Here is a 21,151-nt window from a genome sequence, read left to right on the forward strand (position 1 = left end):
CTGGAGAAGTGGTGTCGGCAGACTCTATAAATACGTTTAAAATAAGGTTGGATAAACATTTATTGGTTAAAAACATCCATGGGTACAAATAATTAACACTAGGTGATTCATCGCGCCCTACGGGCGCTCTTCAACCCGGCGTAAGGGGCTGCACCCCCTTAATTTGTCAAAGTTTGTATTGTGAGACATATGGTTAGAATTGTATGAAAGATGCCTGTATTGCAACTTGAGTTATAGGTGAAATGTGTTAAATAGAGAGCATATGATTTGGAAGGGGGTGTGTATTTTTTTGTTTAATTAAAAATCGGTTACAGAGTAAGATGTACATTGATAGTGTGGAGGGTACAGTGACATTTGTGGGTGTGGGGGGTGCGTGTTGTTGAGGTGTGTGTGTGTGTGTGTGCAATAGTATAGTAGGGTGTTTTTGAGTCAGCGGCTCCCCACTGGCGGAGGTCACGACACAGGAAAACAGGAGGCTGGGTAGTGATAGGGGTGTGTGGGCATAAGGGGGACTGAAGAGGAGGGTGGGGGACACTGTGCAGCTTCTGCCAGTGGGTGAGGGTCCAGCATGGCAGTACAGGAGTACAGGACGGTGGCCTTGAGTTAGTGTCTCCTCCTACTGGGTGGGAGTTAGGGTGCATGAGAGCAGGAGGCTGGGCTATGAGGCATGATAGGGGTATGTGGGCAACACAGCGTCAGCGACTCCCCAGTGGTGGAAGTTATGGTTCAGGAGAGCAGGAAGCTGCGTAGTGATAGGGGTGTGTGGGCATACAGGGGACTAAAGAGGAGGGTGGGGGACACTGTGCAGCTTCTGCCAGTGGGAGAGGGTCCAGCGTGGCAGCACAGGAGTACAGGACAGTGCCCCTGAGTTAGTGTCTCCTCCTACTAGGTGGGAGTTAGGGTGCATGAGAGCAGGAGGCTGGGCTATGAAGCATGATAGGGGTATGTGGGCAACACAGCGTCAGCGACTCCCCAGTGGTGGAAATTACAGTTCAGGAGAGCAGGAAGCTGGGTAGTAATAGGGGTGTGTAGGCATATGGGGGACTAAAGAGGAGGGTGGGGGACACTGTGCAGCTTCTGCCAGTGGGTGAGGGTCCAGCGTGGCGCGCAAATCACGGGAGGGGGGGCGCGGGGGGCTCATCTGGTGGCTGTGGAGTAGCAGTGTCTGGGCAGCATGGGGAGGCAGAGGGTGTCTGGCACTGTGGGCTCACTGGGCTGGTTCTCTCCTCTGTCATGTGAGTCAGTCATGTGAGTCAGAGGCTCCACCCAGCGTTATTGACACACTCACACACTATAAGTGACAGATATAGCCAAATATATAAGAGATAATCTATCTTTTAAATATCAGAACATACTATACAACAAGGGATAAACTATTATAAACATAGGTTGAAGTAGATGGACGCAAGTCTTTATTCAGCCTCACCTACTATGTTACTATGGGCCTTATTCTAGTTCACTCTTTCTGACAAAATCCTTCTTAGATGGACAAAACCATGTGCACTGCAGGGGGGAAGATGTAACATGTGCAGAGAGAATTAGATTTGGGTGAGTTTTTTTTGTTTCTGTGCAGGGTAAATACTGGCTGCTTTATTTTTACACTGCAATATAGAACTCACTTTGAAGTAAAACCCCACCCAAATCTAATTATATCTGCACAAGTAACATCTGCCCCACCTGCAGTGCACATGGTTTTGTCCATCTAAGAAGGATTTTGTGAGAAAGAGTGAACCAGAATAAGGGCCTATATATATGGGACAGATTTGTAGGAGGGACTTTTATAGAATCTAAAACACATGAGATTAGGTGTCGGGAAGATGGCGTTTTGCCTCATTTTGGTATTTGCGCTTGCTGGGAAGACCGTAGTCTAGTCCAGGGATAACGTCATAATGGAAAATTCAGGTCAGTTCTGAAGCTATGAGTGACACTTATTGACAGGGTTAAGCATAAGTGTAAATGTAATATAAATGTATTTATATTACATTTCGGTACTCTTTACCTAGAACGGCGCCCACGATGTCCATCGCGGTCATCGGGGGTAAAAAATCGCGGGCATCGCATGCACTAAAAAAACGGGTGCGACGCGATGCCCGCGATTTTCCCATAGGGATCAATGTTAAAAGTGTGATTGGACGCGATTTTAGTGTTAAATGCCTCAATGCCCGCGATTTTTCCATAGGAAACAATGTTAAATGGGCCACAGAGCCCTAATAGTCCCCCTGAAGTCTTAAATGGCCCCCACAATTTTTAATGCCACCCCACGATCAACGTGAACCCGAAGTGTGGCGAGCGCAGCGAGCCCGCGAGGGGCGGCGGTACGCGTCCTCCGACCTTTTCATACCCCCACTATCCACGTTGGCGTGGAGTTGTGAATAGAATAGTGTGGCGAGCGCAGCGAGCCACCAAGCCCGAAGCGTGGCGAGGGGACGCGGATACCTGTGAAGCCCGCGAAGGGACGCGTTTACCTGTGAAGGTATCCGTGTGCGCTCGCCACGCTTCGGGCTCGGTGGCTCGCTGCGCTCGCCACACTATTCTATTCTCAACTCCACGCCGACGTGGATAGTGGGGGTATGAAAAGGTCGGAGAACGCGTACCGCCGCCCCTCGCGTGCTCGCTTCGCTCGCCATGCTTCGGGTTGACGTTGATCGTGGGGTGGCGTTAACAATTGTGGGGGCCATTTCTGACTTTAGGGTGACTATATGGGCTCTGTGGCCCATTTAACATTGTTTCCTATGGAAAAATCGCGGCCATTGAGCCATTGAACACTAAAATCGCGTCCAATCACACTTTTAACATTGATCCCTATGGGAAATCGCGGGCATCGCATCGCACCCGTTTTTTAGTGCATGCGATGGTCGCGATGGTCGCGATGGGCGCCGTTCTAGGTAAAGAGTACCTACATTTCTTTGAAAGTAAAAATAACTTTTGAAGTTAGTAGCGCAGTGGACTAACCACCTCACTTATTCTATGCCCCTAAGCAGAGGCCTGTGCTGCCTATTGCTGGATCAATCCCTGGAAGTAAAAGAGGAAATTGCTGTTGTTAGATTAGTAAGTAAGTGCGTTTAATTTATATACAAAATATTAATTTATAAATAAGACCCAGTGTGCTTCTGTGTCCACTCCCCACCACAGACCCTACAGATACCCTTGTATAGGAAACCTAAAGCAGTGCATCCTTATCTTCTCTTTTACACGGTAAGGCCACATACTGTACCATGCCTATAGTGCCCGTGGTACAGTAATTCCTCCTAACCATTCAGTAAGTATGACATCAGCGCTGCTGGTTAATTAGTGAGTAGTAGGTACACTCAGCAGGGGATCCGGGCTACTGTCACTGCAGGGAAAATCAATAACTGCTTATTTGTAATATCTGAAACCCAGAGAGCAGTTCAGAGTCCTTCCAAATTCTTTTTCGGGGAGGTCAGTGTTCGCTTCCACCAGTTCACTCTGTGTTCCGTGCCGGCCTGAGTCTAGTACCAGAGTTATAACTGTTCTCCGGTTCCACTCCAATAACCAAATTAACTTACTGCACCTGTATTCGTCTCTGTTCATTTGTTCAGGTAAGTGATGTTATCATATGTATCGTAGGTATTTCTTGTTGTTTTTTTTTTAAATAATACATAAGGACAGGGGTCCTGAGGTTTATTTCGGCAGATATTAAATATTTTAATATATTATTATTATTACCATTGCTTTTTAGGCTTGGGCCACACATTTAGTTTTTGCAGAATGCAGTTGGACTGGACCTGTTTGGCAGGAAATCCCTTCTTGGGTGATAGGACCATCTTAATGTATGGGCTCAATGGGCAGCTTCCCAAGGGCACCCCAATTCTAGGGGCTTTGAACTGAGAAAGATTGGGTAGTGGGCAACTGCCACCTGAGCTTCTTGGGAGGTAGAGATTGCTGCCTGGTTGCTCTGATTGTGAATCACAGAAAAACAGAGTAACCAGGCAGCATTCTCTTCCTGCTTCACAGCCTGCATCCAGACAGTGAATGGCTGTCAGCATGCTGTAGGATTGCCTACCCTCCTGGAATGGCCGGGAGGCTCCCGAAAATCGGGTCCCCCACCCGGCCCCCCCCAGAAAAGTTGGCAACCCTCCCGGATTCCGGTGGCCCCCAAATCTCCCCGCGGCAGCGTTAATTTGCAGTGATTTGCAGCTTTTTTGGGGGCGAGCTAAAGAGGCAAATCGCATAATTTAGCCCTTCCTCGAAGACCCGCAAATTGCAGGATTTGCAGAACTGGGGGCGGGGCTTGATAACGTCTTCATCAGGCCCCGTCCCCCGAAGTGCTGCTGACAGTCTCCTCTCCGGGCTTCTCCCGGAGAGGAGACTTTAAAAGTAGGCAACCCTGATGCTGATTGGTGATGGCTGGAGCTCTCCACCGATCAGAGTCCAGCATTTTCTACCTGCAGGGGTGGGCTGGGCCGGGGGGCAGGGTACCATGTGCCCCCCAGGCTGCTCTAACGGGATTGCCAATCAGCTAATGGCAGCACCTCACTAACGTAATTCTTATTGATATGCATCTGCACTATACCAATTTGTAAGCACAAGATGCTGCTGCGGTTACGGACGTGCCTAAAATAATCGCTAGATAACACTGAAAAACTTTGAATACTTAGCGGTGAAAGCCGGATACTGACATATCTTTATTATTCTGATAAGATAACGCCAGTCAGTTACCGGCAGCACCAGAAATATTATAAACATCCTTGAGTTAAACTATTTGAAGGCTGCTGCAGTTATGAGTCATAACCAGATAACACTGGAAGTTTAACGGTGTAATCCGTATATAAGTACTGACAGTGGCGGGGCAGTAGGTTGAAGTTTTGCCTATGGTGTTGAGAAGCCTTACACCGGCCCTGGGTATATAATATAGACTCACAGATAGCCTGTAAATGCAGCAAGCAGCAAAAGACCTTCCGTTTTGATTATGAGAAGATAGATGCGAAAAAAGATCATTAACCCTAAATTAGTATCTGATAATAAAATGAAATCAGAAGCTATAATCTAAATAAATCGAACAAAATCCATTTGGAATGTGTATATACGCTACAAAGAAGACAGTCTGAATTCACAGATACCAATCTGTCCTCATCACATTATTATATCAATATTGATCAGCAGATGAGCAGATGATATACCCCTGTCTAATACTGCTTTCCCACTGCAGACCCGTTTTAAGTTACAGGTAATCTTAAATGGTATTTAGCATTCCCACTGCAGCAGATTACAGTTTTAAATGCCATTTAAGTACCATTCCCATTGCAGGTAAAACGTTTTAGCTCTTCAAAACGTTTTTACAGCACAAATGAGTGCCTGTGACTTTAATGGGCTTTAATGGGCCAAAATCTCTGTTACATATATCTTTCACCAAAGTAGTGCGTACACACTGAGCTATTTTCCCCAAAGAGCAAGAGATTTTCAGGAGGTGAAAGACTTTGCTGAAAATCTTTCATTATAAAAGGCTATTTACATAATGGGCTGGGTTTGAATTCAATTGGTTCCATATTTACATTACTGGCAGCGACACAGGGGTGGGGAGTATGCGGCCGCCAGCGAGTAGTTCCACAGAGGGGGGGTGATGTGTGTGCAGCCACGCCGCTCCGACAGCGTGGCGCGGTGAACGGTCCAGAGGTGGGGGGGGGGGTGCGGGCGCCGGAGCAAGTCAGCTGTGGTGCAGTGTGGGTCAACTGGCTTTAGGGGGGACGGGGTGCGGGTGCCAGTCACCTTGCTCCACGCCACTGACCTGCTCCCAAGTGCCGGCCCTGATTGCTTATTATATTTATATGCCCACTGCCACCAATGTATATTTAAATGCAAACTGCCTATATATATATATATATATATATATATATATATATATATACTAGGTGATTCATCGCGCCCTACGGGCGCTCTTCACACCGTCGTAAGGGGCTGCGCCCCCTTAATTTGTGAACGTTTGTATATGAGAAATATGGTTAGAATTGTATGAAAGATGCCCTGTATTGCAACTTAGGTGTCCGCGAATCGCGGGAGGGGGGGTCGCGGAGGGTGCCGCAAATTGCAGGAGGGGGGGTCGCGGGGGGTGCCGCGAATTGCAGGAGGGGGGGTTGTGGGGGGGTGGATGCTGCGAATCGCGGGAGGGGAGGGATTGCAGAGAATCGCGGGAGGGGGGTCGTGGGGTGGGTTGCCGCAAATCGCGGGAGGGGGGTTACGGGGGCGGGGGTTGCGGCGAATCATGGTAGGAGGGGTCGCGGGGGGTGTGCCGTGAATCACGGGAGGGGGGGTCACGGGGTGGGGTGCCGAGAATCGCGGGGGGGTGTGTGTGTGCCGTGAATCGTGGGAGTGGGGGTTGCGGGGGGGGGGGGGTGGTGGGGGGTGTGACGCGAATCGCCACAAGAAAAAATCAACACAGAAAGGTCAACACATGTAAATGTTGACATAAGTGTGGCACTTCATTGGTGTCCATGTCGACACATGAGAATGAATATGAAAACATTCAAAAAATAAAAAAAAACTTCAAAAACTCATGTCAACCTTTTTCATTGTCGACCATAGCCATGTCAGTGTTTTCCATGTACAATTTAATTCTGGAGCTGCCGCAAATCGCGGGGGGGTGCCGCGAATTGCGGGAGGGGGGGTCGCGGGGGTGGGTGCCACGAATCGCGGGAGGGGGGGTTACGGGGCGGGGGTTGCGGCGAATCATGGGAGGGGGGGTCGCGGGGGTGTGCCGTGAATCACGGGAGGGGGGTCACGGGGTGGGGTGCCGAGAATCGCGGGGGAGGTGTGTGTGTGTGTGCCGTGAATCGCGGGAGTGGGGGTTGTGGGGGGGGGTTGCGGGGGGTGTGACGCGAATCGCCACAAGAAAAGAATCAACACAGAAAGGTCAACACATGTAAATGTTGACATAAGTGTGGCACTTCATTGGTGTCCATGTCGACACATGAGAATGAATATGAAAATATTCAAAAAATGACAAAAAAACTTCAAAAACTCACGTCAACCTTTTCATTGTCGACCATAGCCATGTCAGTGTTTTCCATGTGCAATTTAATTCTGGAGCTGCCGCGAATCACGGGGGGGGTGCCGCGAATTGCGGGAGGGGGGGTCGCGGGGGTGGGTGCCGCGAATCGCGGGAGGGCGGGGTTCACAGGGGTTCCGGTGGGGGGTTGCCGCGAATTGCGGGAGGTGGGGGGTCACGGGGGGTGCCGCGAATCGCGGGAGGGGGGGTTGCGGGGGGGTGTGACGTGAATCGCCACAAGAAAAAATCAACACAGAAAGGTCAACACATGTAAATGTTGACATAAGTGTGCCACTTCATTGGCGTCCATGTCGACACATGACAATGAATATGAAAAAATTCAAAATAAATCTTCAAAAACTCATGTCAACCTTTTTCATTGTCGACCATAGCCATGTCAGTGTTTTGCATGTGCCATTTAATCCTGGGGCTGCTGCGAATTGCGGGGGGGGGGGGGTGCCGCGAATCGCGGGAGGGGGGTCGCAGGGGGGGTGCCGCCAATCGTGCAAGGGGGGTCGCGGGGGGGTTCTTTTTGCCGCGAATCGCGGGAGGGAGGTCGCGGGGGGGTTTCCGCGAATTGGGGGGGGGGTCACGGGGGAGGGTTTGCCGCGATTCGCGGGAGGGGGGGGTCGCGGGGTGGTGGTTATGCCGCGAATTGCGGGAGGGGTCGTGGGGGGGTTCTTTTTGCAGCGAATCGCGGGAGGGGGGGTCGCGGGGGTGTTTTTGCTGCGAATCGCGATAGGGGGGGTCGCGGGGGAGCGGGTGTTTTTGCCGCGAATCGCGGGAGGGGGAGGGCGCGCGGGGGGGGGGGAGGTTTTGCCGCAAATCGCGGGAGGGGGGCGCTCACCTGGTGGCTGTGGAGTAGCAGTGCTGGGCAACATGGGAAGGCAGTGGGTGTCTGGCACTGTCTGTGGGCTCACTGGTAAGGTTCTCTGTCACATACCTCCCAACATGACCCTCTCCAGGAGGGACACAATGCTCTGTTTCTAGACTTCCTTAATGTATGATTGCCATCACCTGTTTTAAACAGGTTAATTTCTCAGAAAGGTGTTCAGCACAGATGAAGGCAATCACACATTAAGAGGAAAGTCCAGGAACAGAGCGTTATAGACACAGACACCCACTTTGAGTGACAGATGTAGCCAAATATATAGGAGATATATATATTTATATAGTTGGTGCTGGCCAGCAGGGCAGCCGAGAGGAATGCCGGGCCCCGGTAAAATTTTGGGGGCATGGCCTAAGTGTGTTGTGGGAACCTCCCACACTTAGGCCACGCCCCAAAATGTTTAGAGGAGGGTGAAAGAAAACTCTAAAAACTGTAATCTCAGAAGCAGCACACACCTACAGCATGTGCTGTGCTGACTGCAGGCTCAGCATGACCTCTCACGCTGTCAGTGAGACACTCATGCTGAGCCTGCTGTCAGCACAGCACATGCTGTAGAAGTGTGTGCTACTGTTGCTACCCGGGAGGGATGGAGGGGGAAGGGAGGGGTCAGACCAGGGCCCCTGCGGGGCCCCTTCAGCAAGTGTGGGCCCGGGTAATTAGTACCCGCTCCCCCCCTCTCTCGGCTCCCCTGCTGGCCAGTATATACAGTATATATTCACTACATTGGTGGCAGTGGGCATATCAAAATATAAACATTGGTGGGCAGTGGTGCCAAAAATATATACATTGCTGGTCTGTGCCAGCAATGTATATATGTACCGGCTTAAATATATTACATTGGTGCCCAGTGGTATCAGTAATATATAGATTGCTGGCATGTGCCAGCAATCTATATATTACTGGCTTAAAAAAACACATTGGTGCCCAGTGGTGCCAGTGATTATATACATTGCCAATGTATATACATTGCCAATGTATATATATAAGCCATTAATATATACATTGCTGGCACATGCCAGCAATGTATATATTAATGGCTTATATATATACATTGGTGCCCAGTGGTATCAGTAATATATAGATTGCTGGCATATGCCAACAATCTATATATTACTTGCTTAAAAAACGCATTGGTGGCCAGTGGAGTTTACATGCTCCGAGTCCACTAGCAGAGCAGGCAGCCGGGGGCGGGGCGTTCTGCCGGGGGCGGGGCGCTCCGCCGGGCTGTGTGGCCTGGCCGGGGAGACGCAGCAAATCCGATGAGCGGCAGCGTGGGCACGGCGGCGGGGTGAGTATATGCACCAGTGGGGGCGACGGGGGGTGTGGACGGCGGGGCGACGGGGGGTGTGGACGGCGGGGGGGCGGGTGTCAGCCGGGGAAGGGAGCAGCCGGTCAGCTGGGCTGAAAGTCTCTGATCTTTTAGCCCGGCTGCCATACACACCTGGCGATGATGGCTCAAATATGAGCCTTCATCGCCAGACGTGCTGGTAAAACCAAAGAATACCGTTTAAGATGCATTCCCATTGCCTCTTAAATGGTAGATTACCGTTTAAAACACTGCTTTGAAAACGGGTTGAAATACCGTTTAACTGGTATTTCAACTCTGGCGCTTTCCCACTGCAGCCTTAAACGGTATTTTGCCCTCAAAAATCGGCAATATACCGTTTTAAGGCTGCAGTGGGAAAGGGGCATAACATAAGGAGATTTTTACAAAAAAGAGAATGGATTGTCATATGGCGGTGCACCATTTATAGAAAAGAGTCATAAAATTTACCTTTTATTATTTATATTTTAAAAGTGAAGAACACGAAATATGACAAACAACAAATAACATTAACACAAGTGAAAACAGTGTGCTATTAAAAGGCACGTGCGAGTTCCCGGAGCAAATTCCCTCTATTCAATATTATCAATTACACTACTAGCTTTCTCCTTCTTGACCTTTAAACAATTGTTTGAGGAGAGAAGTGTGTCAATCTTAAATAGGTTTGTGTTCTATATACAAATGTAACAGCCTGTCTGTTAGCTACTTGGATGTGGCGTTTGGTACTTAAGTTGATTGAGATTGAATTAATTAGCTCAATTAATTACCAGTTTATCTGGCGTGGTGCTGTTTGTATTATTTGTATATTGATAATACAATTGAGCTGTGTGTTATCACAGAAATGCAGTAATATCACTAATCGGTTACCCCTTTCCGTCTGAGGTCACTATTAAATCAGTGCTTACAGAGCGGGTTTTTAGGGTGATGCAGCACCTCTATTATATATATGGGTTACTGCTAGTGAATCAATTCAATGCCCGGATAAACATTGCTACCTGGGCTAGGGTTATTAATTAAGCTGATGGTGTGGAGTTATTTCCTTACGCCGTTTATTGAGAATATAGCTTATAGTTACGGTCGCAGGGAGACTCTTTAACCAGTACAGCTTAAACCTGCCCTATATGGACGGTAAGCAATGATTCCCCCAAAAGGAGAGGCTGGTGGTAACGGTAACAATAGTATCACAGGTACTAGGTAGAACCCCGTGCTGTCGACCTGATACTATGGTCGCGTACAGCTAGCGGGGAGCCGTCCGTTCTCCGTATAACAGGTAGCTATCGGCGCGCACTCCCTGTCCTAGGGACAAGTGCCGCAAACAGGATTTCAGTTGCCGTATGTCTTTGAGTCCAACCCTGTGCCACTGTCAGCTCGTACTGCTGCTGGCGTGGTCTTAGGGTGACTAGTGACAAGAGGCTGCTAATACATTAGAGTCCTGAAAAGGACTAATAAATACATTTCATAGAACACAAAAAAAGGGGGGTAGGGAATTGCTGGAGGAACGTGCGCATGGCTGGGTCGGCCGGCGTACGCTTCGTAGGTGTTTGGGGCGCAGGGCTCTTTGGGCTGCTGTTGCTGGGCTGCTCCATGGCATCATATCGTATACTTTCAATCACCCCTTTAGTTTGTTTAATATATATGTAGCACCCTTCACATTTATTATTACTTCTTACCTACTGTAGGTAAGTCCTATCACATATAATTTCCCCTATCCCTTTTACTATCACTTTAATTTCACACTAATGTGATGCCATGGGGTGGTTCTGCTGGGCTGGCCTGGGGGGCCCTGTGCCCTGGACCTGTCCCAGAGTAGTGTTAGGGACTTGTCCTATTGAGGTAACCTGGACGCGGTGGACAAGCCGATACTAATGGCCATTACTATGCTAATAACCTCAAATGCAATATAGCAAGATATTAAAAGGTCTAGCATATATATTTAGTGTGCACCTGCAAACTCCTCCTCCTGCTTGCTGCACTACAAGTCTCAGCAGGTAGCACCTCATATGTCCAGGGTGTGCAGTTTAGGGCCCCTCCCCCTGGGTCCTATTATTATACAGGGGAGCAGCCTGTGGGGTCCTATTATTATACAGGGGAGCAGCCTGTGGGGTCCTTTTATTATACAGGGGAGCAGCCTGTGGGGTCCTATTATTATACAGGGGAGCAGCCTGTGGGGTCCTATTATTATACAGGGGAGCAGCCTGTGGGGTCCTATTATTATACAGGGGAGCAGCCTGTGGGGTCCTATTATTATACAGGGGAGCAGCCTGTGGGGTCCTATTATTATACAGGGGAGCAGCCTGTGGGGTCCTATTATTATACAGGGGAGCAGCCTATGGGGTCCTATTATTATACAGGGGAGCAGCCTGTGGGGTCCTATTATTATACAGGGGAGCAGCCTGTGGGGTCCTATTATTATACAGGGGAGCAGCCTGTGGGGTCCTATTATTATTATAAGACAGGGGGAGTAGCCTGTGGTGTCCTGATATTATACAGGGGAGCAGCCTGTGGTGTCCTGATATTATACAGGGGAGCAGCCTGTGGTGTCCTATTATTGTTTTTTTTTTTTTATTAATACATATTTTTAAAATGAAAAACCTCCATTTATCGATGTGCTGTTACTTATGGGCTGATGCTCTGGACTTGCCGACCAGGCTAAAAGTTGCCAGCCAGCCCCTGTATACCTGCCTCCAAACCTGCAGCCTGACAGTGAATGGCTGTCAGCATGCTAATTGGAGCTACTTACCAATCAGATAGCCATTCCTTGTATGGAAGCAAGTGGAGAGATGGTGCAGGACCAAAGTAGGGTGTATTACATAGTTACCTCCCCTCCTGCATTCTGCAGGAGACTCTCTGACATAGCAGCAATCTCCCTCTCTCCCTCACTAGTCTAGCAATCTCCCTCATGTCACCTAGCCCACATTACACTGTTACATCATAGTTACCTCCCCTCCTGCATTCTGCAGGAGACTTCCTGACATAGCAGCAATTTCCCTCTCTCCCTCATTAGTCTAACAATCTCCCTCATGTCACCTAGCCCACATTACACTGTTACATTTTTTGGGAAAAAAGGAATGAGAGATAAATACATTTACACTGAATCATCAGCACCATATCCCAGAACTTTGCCAAGTATATTAGCTTTTACTAAAGGCCCCCATACATTAGTACGACTTGTCCTACGGACAAGTCGGACCTGATTTCACCCTGCAGCTCCCCGGGAGGGGGACACACGATTAGGCACTTGATGTGCCAAGGTTTGCATATGATAAATCACATGGATTTATCATATGCAGTCCCCGGGGAGCTGCAGGAGGAGGGAGCCATGCGGGGGACATCAGCAGGCGGGGGATGCCGGCTAATAGAGAGCCGAGCAGGGGGAGGCTGCATAGGGAGCCGGGCAGGAGGAGGCTGTTGTGGTGGTGGGGGGGGTGACAGCAGGAGCAGGGCACCGGGCAGGGAGGATGATGCTGGCTGCGGCGGGAGCCGGGAGGAACCGATAACTTGAAGAAGAAAAAAAAAGCCCATTCAGATGACTAGCAAGCCATTGATTGGCTGAGACCTTGTGCACGTAATTATTTTTGATATGCATCTGCACTATACCAATTTGTAAGCACTAGATGCTGCTGTGGTTACGGACCGTGCCTAACAGGGGTTATTCTAGTCCAGCGGTTCTCAAACTGTGGGTCCTGACCCCAAAGTGGGTCCTGACCTTCTCAGCATGGGGTCGCGACTCCATTTTGCTGACCATCAGGCTAATGACTTTTCTCATCTCAGTCAGTGATTGAAGGAGTCTGAAATATCTGTTGAATTGTCTGTTACTTCAGGCTCCTCCCATCATTTTGTGCCTCCACAATGCTGCCATGTATGTGCTGTCTGCTGCCTGCACATGTGATGTGATGACCTTCTGCAGTAACTTGCTGGGGTCCCGCAATTATATTTATTGTCTGATGGGGTCCCAGAGCAAAATAGTTTGAGGACCCCTGTTCTAGTCCATTCTTTCTGACAAAATCCTTCTTAGATGGACAAAACCATGTGCACTGCGGGTGGGGCAGATGTAACTTGTGCAGAGAGAATTAGATTTGGGTGGGGTTTTTCTTCAAAGTGAGATCTATATTGAAGTGTAAAATCATGCAGTCAGTATTTTCCCTGCACAGAAACAAAATAACTCACCCAAATCTAATTCTCTCTGCACATGTTACATCTGCCCCCCTGCAGTGCACATGGTTTTGTCCATCTAAAGGGCCGTACACACGCATCGACTTCGAATCGATTTCGATTCGATGTAGATCCGATTTCGATTCCCCCCCTCCACCACCTTTCGATTTTTCCTTCGATGTGAAATTCGATTTGCACTTGTGCAATCGATTCGATTTCGATTTCGTTCTACTTTCTATATCCCTTCGATCTGCAACCTTCTTTAAAAAAAGTGAGAAACCAAAATGGTAGGCAGGGGAGTGGCTGCATGACTCATATCTAATGCTCAATCGAAATCGAATCGAATTCCAATCGAAAACAACAAAAACACATTCGATTTACTAGATCCCTTTCGAGATTTCCTTGGCTGCATAGAGGATTTTTTTGTTCGATTTGGCGAAAACGGGAGCGCGCATCGAATCGAATTTAGATCGAAAGGAACAACAAACCAAAACGATTTCTTACAGGATTCGATCTGATTTTGCTCCTATAAGCAAAATCGAATCGAAAATGGCCAAAAATCCAAACGTGTGTACGGCCATTTAGAAGGATTTTGTCAGAAAGAATGAACTAGAATAAACCCCATAATCACTAGATAACACTGAAAAACTTTGAATACTTAGCGGTGCAAGCCGGATACTGACATAACGCCAGTCAGTTACCGGCAGCACCGCAAATATTATAAACATCCTTGAGTTAAACTATTTCAAGGCTGCTGCAGTTATAAGTTATAACCAGTATGAGCACAGATAACACTGGAAGTTTAACGGCGTAATCCGTATATAAATACTGACAAATCTCTATTATCTGATTGTTTAAGCAACATACCTGTAGCATTATATAAAAATGAACCATATGTGCAATAACGCACACTCAGATAAATGAGATAATGCCAGTTAGCGGTAACGCGGTATATAATATAGACTCACATATAGCCTGTAAAATCAGCAATTGGCTGAGAGAGGTCTCATCCAATCAATGGCTTGCTAGTCATCTGTATGGGCTTTTTTTTTTTTTTCAAGTTATCGGTTCCTCCCGGCTCCTGCTGTCACCCCACCGCAACAGCTTCAAGTGCCTCCTCCCGACCGCAATCCGATGTGATCTGGAAAACTGTCCACTGCCTAATTATTTACTATATACAATTTTGCAATTAAAACAATTGAGAATAAACAAATCTCAATTGAAATTTTCTCAAAATGTGTCCTGAGTTCTTCAGAGGAGATGTCCTGTATCAAGCCTGTGGGGTATATCTGCGAAAGGTCGATTGTGGTAGATTTTGATCGATTTCATAACAATTAAAAGCCCCTTTCACATTGCAGTTTTAACACGGCATATTGCAGATTTTTAACTGCTATAAAACGGTACCAGCTGCAATATGAAAGCTCCACAATCAATTTACCGGTTACAAAATACCGGTATTTTGAAACGTGTTAAAAGCAGGATCCTACACGCTTCTGAGCCGTTTTCCCTGCAGTCTGAACAGCTCAGAAACGGTATTTGCTACAAATGATAACCACACTTGATCCATACTTGCCTACTTTTTGAAACTGCTTTCAGGGAGATTCCATACCTCCCAACTTGTGCATGGTTAAAATTGTGACCCGCCGCGCCAGAGGCGCGGCCGACCCAGAATGGGGGGTGGGGCTACAAAAAGTGGGTGTGGTCTCCAGTAAAGTGGGCGTGGCCTAATGTAGAAACACCCATTTTCATCATTTTGGGGGCATGCCTCCTCCCTGCACTGAAGAGATGCCATGCACACAGCATCTCTTCAGCGATTACCGGTGATCTCTGCCCCCCTTAGGTACAGCGGGACAGTCTGCAATTAGCGAGACTGTCCAGCTGTAATTGGGAGGTATGAGATTCTAGAGAGTTTGCGTGGCCCGCAGATGAGGGATCATGTCTTGCACAAAGGGGTCGTGGGCCAGCCTACACTAGCCAAAAAACAAGGGTCACCTGTACAAACACACACACAAAAAAAGGGGATAAATGGAGCTGCTGAGGAAACACTAACCTGCATCCCAGGCACTCCTGCTCTTCCCGCAGCCTCTCCTGTGGGCTCCCAGCTGTCAGCCTCCGCACCAGCTGCTCTCTGTCTCTCACCGTCCTGGATGTCTCCAAGGTGCAGCTCCCACCATGCATGGGTCAGGGCAAGAGGGGAGGATCTTTTGCTACTGCCACTCCCACTGGCGAGAGAAAGCTGTGATGTAAGGTCTCCCCAGTGGCTGGCCACCAGCAGGCTTTGCTGGCCTGGGCAGCTCTCATGCTAACTACTGCCAGGGGTGCATGGCAGGCCTATTAGGCCTGATCATGCCCCCATGGCGGACAGACTTGCACTGTGCGGTCTGGATTTTTAGATGGGAATTGAGTATTCAGGGGTATTGGGAGGGCTTTGCAGGGAATCGGGGGACTGTCGCCTAAATGGGAGCATCCTGCAAAATCCGGGAGTGTCGGCAACCTACTATCAGCCTACACACACACACAGGGGTCACTACCAGCCTACACACACACACACACAGGGGTCACTACCAGCCTACACACACACACACACACACACACACACACACACACACACACACACACAGGGGTCACTACCAGCCTTCACACACACACACACACACACACACACACACACAGGGGTCACTACCAGCCTACACACACACACACACACACACACACACACACAGGGGTCACTACCAGCCTACACACACACACACACACACACACACACACAGGGGTCACTACCAGCCTACACACACACACACACACAAGGGTCACTACCAGCCTACACACACACAAGGGTCACTACCAGCCTACACACACACACACACACACAAGGGTCACTACCAGCCTACACCACACCACACACAGGGGTCACTACCAGCCTACACACACACACAAGGGTCACTACCAGCCTACACAAACACAGGGGTCACTACCAGCATACACAACACCACACACAGGGGTCACTACCAGCCTACACAAACACAGGGGTCACTACCAGCCTACACACACACACACACACACACACACACAGGGGTCACTACCAGCCTACACACACACACACACACACACACACACACACACAGGGGTCACTACCAGCCTACACACACACACACACACACACACAGGGGTCACTACCAGCCTACACACACACACACACAAGGGTCACTACCAGCCTACACACACACAAGGGTCACTACCAGCCTACACACACACACACACACACACACACACACAAGGGTCACTACCAGCCTACACCACACCACACACAGGGGTCACTACCAGCCTACACACACACACAAGGGTCACTACCAGCCTACACAAACACAGGGGTCACTACCAGCCTACACAACACCACACACAGGGGTCACTACCAGCCTACACAAACACAGGGGTCACTACCAGCCTATACAAACACACACACAGGGGTCACTACCAGCCTATACAAACACACACACAGGAGTCACTACCAGCCTACACAACACCACACACAGGAGTCACTACCAGTCCCTGCATATACACACACAGGAGTCACTACCAGTCCCTGCATATACACACACAGGGGTCACTACCGTCCCACACACACACACAAACCGGGATCCTACCTACACATGAACAAATGCTCAGTGCCAGCCTAAAATTCATAGGGAACACACACACACACGCACACACACACACACACACACACACAGACAGAACAGTGTTAGGCTATACACACACAGTGCATTCACACACAATGACATGGGTCAGTACCTGACTACATAAACACACACACACTGCCAGCTGTAATAGATACAACCATAGGTCACCAATACACACATTACGGTCAGTGCCAAGCTAAGTAAACACAAACAGATACAGTTACAGTTACATAGCTGCCTACACACAGTTCCATCCAGTATGGAGCTTCTGTGGCAGAACAACATGCACTAACCTGGGACGGAGCACTCCTGCTCCTCCCCCAGCCTCTCCTCCGAGCTCTCAGCTGGCCTGGTCAGCCAGTCTCCACACAGCTGCTTTCTGTGCAGGTCACCGTCTCTCCCCCTCCTCTGTCTCTCCAGCGTGCAGCTCCTAGTTGAGGCGGTGAGGGGAAGAGGTCAGAGGGTCGGGCTTCACTGCTGCTGCTTGTAGTCTGAGCCTCCCTGCTTGCTGATTCTGCTAACAGGGCAGGCTCTCTCACGTGCGGCTCTCACACTGATGTTGCGACTTGCACGCGTAGTAGTTCCAAGTCCCGCCCACATCGCGCCGGACTAGCGCATGCGCAGTCCGGTATTTTTAGCTCAGCATTGAAATTCCGGGGGATTGGGGGGGCTTTGCGGGGGACCGGGAGAATGGTGGCCAAAGCGGGAGGCTCCCGCAAAATGCGGGAGAGTCGGCAAGTATGACTTGATCCCCGCCCACAAGTAGGAAAAAAACATTTAAAATTACATTGTATGGCTTTCTATGGGGGAAAAGGGTTGAATCTGAAGGTACAAAAACAGTATTGAAACTGCAATATACCTTTACAACATGCAATATGAAAGGGGTTTAACTGGCTTTTGACTCGTTTTAAGACACGTTTGCAAAAACGGGTTGAAAGCAGGTTTTTGCAATGTGAAACCAGCTAAACACAATCGATGTTTGGCTTCCAAATTTGTGTTTTAGCTCTGGAAGCCAAACATCATTTAAGATCGATTCTAAACATTCTGAAATCTAATAAATGAATCCAAATAAACCTTTAGTAAATATACTCTTTGGATCAGTGGCATAGCAATAGCCCCCTCAGACCCCGTGGCTTGGAGGCACTAGGTGGCTTGTGGGTGCCTGGGGTCTGCAAGGACTATCGCTACAACTGCCTGGATTGCGGTCAGAGACAAGTTTTGAGTAGGAATGGCCATCGACCATCGATGATTTCAAAGCATTGATGGTTTATGGTCGATGTTGAATACTTTTGCCATCGATGGGAGAACCAGATGGTTTCCCCACATCGATGGCAAAGGAGAACCGATGTTTATTTTTATTTTTTTCAATGTGTCGGGACACAGAGCATAGCTCCTCCCCTGACACCCGAAAGCCACACCCTCACATTTTGGTTGGTCCTTGGGCTATCCGCTCAAACGTAATGTATAACCATCTAAAACTATCGATGGTTATCCATCACACAGTTTATGACAATCGATGGGTGGTTGCAGAATTGCCATCGATGGCAACCATCGATGGTGACTGCACGATGGACATCCCTAGTTTTGAGGTCCTGTCACGCCTGTCTGCTTTGAAAGTGTCCCTCCCAAAATGGCCATCTCCTCATGGGGGATGGTTACTAGGGATGCTAGAGGGGTGCAGTTGCCATTTTGGGGGTGACATTTTTAACCAGGGCAGAAGCGAGAGACCCCGGAAGGCTGGAGGAAACCTCTTGACATTTATCAGGTATCATGAAGTGGGTTTGGGGGGTCGGCTGTCTGGCTGGTGGCAGCTGACGGGTGGGAGGTCGGCTCGGCTAATAAGTGGGGGCAAGGGGGTGGGATCGATTGATGGGTGGGGAAGTGGCTTGTTGGACAAATGCAATATTTATAGTTACGCCACTGCCTTGGAGAGAGATAAAGTGGGGAAGTTGCCCAAAGCAACCTGTCACCTTCTTGATTTCATTATAAAGACTATGATGTAAATTATATCTAAAACCTGATTCTTTGGCTTTGGGCCACTTTTCCACATTAAAAGAGTAAAAGTCTATAAAAACAAACTGTAAGATGTAATTTGTAATTGCAATAACTTTTCACCAAACTAAACCAATAGTTTGAAACTCCTTTTGACTAACCCACTCTCGTTACATGGAAATGAACAGTTTTGACCTGCTTTGGTAGGAATAAAATAAGGTACTGTTCATTATAAAGGTAACGCAGGAGATATCATGGATCTCTCCTGCTCACCTTTCACTCCGGAACTGGTCCACTGCCCCCATACACAATCTAACAAGTTCTGAAAATACAGCATTTTTGGAGCTTAACAGCTGAAACATTGGTTTGGTTCCCAAAGTGTATGGGAAGGAGGTACCTGTCCCGCACCTTCTGCCAGATGTTGGGATCTTTATGCACATCCTTGAAGTTCATGTATGAACCCACGTAATAATAATAATAATTTTATTTATATAGCGCTCTTTCTCCGGTAAGACTCGAGGCGTTTAACCGATAGAATGACCTACAGTACAAAAACAATGCAGTACAGAAAAGCTTTTCATAAACGATACTTAAGGGATTACCGAAATGCTTGAGTAAACAGGAAAATCTTGAGTTTGTATTTGAAGGATTCTAGAGTGGGAGCCTCTCGAACTGTGCAGCGAAGGGAGTTCCATAGAGTCAGAGTCGCATGGCTAAAAGCTCGACCCCCAGATGAATTACGGGAGATCCTAGGGACTGCTAAAAGCCCTTCATCTACAGACCGCAGTAATCTGTGGGACAGTATGGAATCAGAAGCTGCTTCAGGTACCTTGGGCCTTGGTCATGTAGGGCTTGGAAACTCAGTAAGTTAATCTTGAAGATGCGCACTAGCACTGCCAAGTCAGACTAGGCAATGCTGACTTTCACTGGTCCCCACACCGGAGCAATGCTGAAATGTTCCAGGGATTTTGGGTCCACCACTGCTACTAACCCCAAAAAATTAAAACTTCATTATTGAGGGCCACCTGATCTACGATAATCACTAGGCCCCCTTAAGTGGAAACTGGATATAGAAATTTCAATGATGACCAGGTAGGAGTTGACATCACAAAGGAGATGACATCACAAACTGACCAGGTAGGAGGTGACATTTGGTTTACATACCCCCATTAGATTTCAGGGCCTGTTGGCAGAATGGGGCTGGGTGTTCTTGCAGTTGCTAACTATGGAGAACTGTCTTGTTTGTTGTGTTGGAAATAAGTAATTGACAACATTGCAACTCTCATCCTTGGTGTGTGTAGACACAAATGCTCAGTAACTTTATTTTTCATTCCTGCCTTTATTTGCTATTAGCTTAAGTAACCAGTAAATGATGTAATACTATACATATAGATTTCTTTTTAATGAAAACCCATTTCTTCCCTCTGTTTATTTGCCATCATAATCTCATTACCGCGCATTTTTATTTACTTTGGCGCGATGGAAGAATGATGACATCATCTTTCTGGTTTGAAAGCTCTTCGTGCCTACACGGAATTCCCACAATGAAAGGATTACAAGGCATTTAGAGAATTTAGATCGGACAGTTGTATGTATGTCACCATTGTATAGAGTTTCCTTTTAACTTTATATTTTAAGCACCTGGTGAGTTACTTCCAAGAGATGATGAATGGAAAGAAAAACAGAAATCACTGATGGTGCCCACACAAAGGGGCCAGATGTGTCAAGCTTCAAAAAGTCATAAAATGGAGAGTTATAAACAACTAGTCAATCAGCTGCTAACTGTCATGTTACAGGCTGGGTTTGAAAAATGACAGGTAGGAGCTGATTGGCTGGCTGTTATCACTCTCCATTTTATCACTTTTGAAGCTTGATACATCTGGCCATATATGTGAAATGTGTGCTCAATGCGCAAACCCCAGGAGCGAACGGCTTTGTTGAGTTTCACACTTGCCGAGCTGTTTTCTTCAGGGAAGTGAGGGAAGGAGACGTTTCATGGGTGTACCCCTGAGAACGCAGGCGTGGCAAAGCCTGCGTGGGGCAGGCGGATGACGTCATGTGATGTCGCCAAGCTGCGGCCATCTGAAAAGTAAGTACAGGTTGAGTATCCC

General features: G+C 48.2%; 1 protein-coding gene across 3 annotated transcripts in view; it reads left to right on the top strand.

Moving 5' to 3' along the window:
- Positions 1 to 3,384: 3,384 nt before the first annotated feature.
- The window catches only part of LOC146058118 (transmembrane 4 L6 family member 1-like), a 29,042-nt gene continuing 11,275 nt past the window's right edge, over positions 3,385 to 21,151 (top strand). Inside the window, exon 1 of one of the 3 annotated variants that reach the window (XM_083170121.1) lies at positions 3,385 to 3,560. The gene's annotated coding sequence lies outside the window, so the exon portion shown is untranslated. The remainder of the gene's footprint in view (positions 3,561 to 21,151) is intronic. The other 2 variants (XM_083170120.1, XM_083170122.1) reach the window with 2 other exon arrangements.

The sequence above is a fragment of the Crinia signifera genome, chromosome 2 (genome assembly GCF_055691185.1).
Source record: "Crinia signifera chromosome 2, ASM5569118v1, whole genome shotgun sequence".
Taxonomy (NCBI): Eukaryota; Metazoa; Chordata; class Amphibia; order Anura; family Myobatrachidae; genus Crinia; species Crinia signifera.